This window comes from Alligator mississippiensis, chromosome 1 (genome assembly GCF_030867095.1).
Source record: "Alligator mississippiensis isolate rAllMis1 chromosome 1, rAllMis1, whole genome shotgun sequence".
In the NCBI taxonomy this organism is placed as follows: Eukaryota; Metazoa; Chordata; order Crocodylia; family Alligatoridae; genus Alligator; species Alligator mississippiensis.
In genome coordinates, this window is record NC_081824.1 from 474,342,329 (window position 1) to 474,343,647 (window position 1,319).

The 1,319-nt window shown below is 55.0% G+C and overlaps 1 non-coding gene across 1 annotated transcript; it reads left to right on the forward strand.

The window, feature by feature from the left end:
* The first annotated feature begins 472 nt into the window (after nt 1–472).
* On the forward strand, nt 473–671 carry LOC132247865 (U2 spliceosomal RNA). Its single transcript, XR_009459282.1, has one exon. It is a non-coding gene; the product is annotated as a U2 spliceosomal RNA (small nuclear RNA).
* Nucleotides 672–1,319: the final 648 nt, after the last annotated feature.

A 1,319-nucleotide genomic window follows, 5' to 3' on the forward strand; every position in this document is an offset into this window, starting at 1 on the left:
AAATGAGAAATGTTACGCTGCCTCTTGGAAGGCGCACGAGGAGGCGTTGGAACGAGGGGAGGTGGAGGGGTTGGTGTTTGATATGGGGCGGACGGCACGGGAGAGAGTGCTATATATTAAGATGTTTACAGACATGGCGCATAAGAACGACGTGAGAAGATGGTTGGAGCAGAGGGTGGAGAGAGTGATGTTTGTAGAAAAAGAATGTGATCGCTGGGGGGTTTGGACGGGGGCATGGAGGGCGAAAGTGGTGCTCCATGAGGTGGTGGGGAGCCCCGGGGCGGTTAAGCACTTGGCTTCGGCAGTGCAAGTTGGGCCGTGTAGGGGATATGTGGTCTATCACGACCAGCCCAAGCTGTGCAATCGGTGCGGGCAGCAGGGGCACATACAGCAGATGGTTCCCCACCCCACCCCCATCCTTCTATTGTTAGTCCCTCGCCCGGGCGCTCTGTATTTCCCTATCGGCTTTGTCATCTTTTTTTTTGGATTTACAATCCTTACCATCTACTAATAAAAGTCAGTCTGTTCTTATCAGTTTAATATCTATGTCCTCGATGTGAGGACTTTATATTAAACGGATTTTTGGAACTGGGAGATGCACTCGGAGCTTGCTCCATCCACTCCACGCATCGGCCTGGTATTGCAGTGCCTCCAGGAGCGGTGCACCTCCCCTCGGGGAGAACTTGCTGCTGTCAAAAAGTAGATCTCGTCGCTTCTTCAGAGACATCTGGGGGGGCTGGTGCCGGGCAGGGACCCCCGGCAGTCTGGCAGGCAGGCTACTACTTGTCCGAAGCCTTCAAGAGGACGGGGTGGCTGGCTGTCCGGAGGAAAGCAGTCCCTCTGCCTGCACCTGCATGGAGAGCGCGGTCAGCAGCGTGCAGCTGAGGGGGGTGTCAGGGGCAGCCTGCTTGGTGACCCCCTGCGAACAGCTCTGTTACAGCGGAAATCCTCTGTCACAGCAGAAATCGGGGGCTTTAGGATGCCAGAAAGCCGTGGATGTTGTTGTCACACTGTTATGAAGCAAAACGAACCAAACTGAACACAGGCGGTACGGTACGGTACGGTACGGTACGTCTCAGAGATCAGATGCGAGCCACAACTGAAAGCTGGAAGGCCTGGGAAGAGCGAGAGGCCGCCACAACACCAAGGCGAGGCTTCTGGAGCACAATGCGCTACACACCAACTACGTGGTGAGCGCACGCATCGTTTTGTCGACAGTAGGTCATGTTCTGCAAAAGCTCTCTTCAAGGCACCGTTATTTGGGATGTCAATTAGTGCCATGTGGAACGTGTCAGGGCATCGGTGGCATCCGCTCCAAA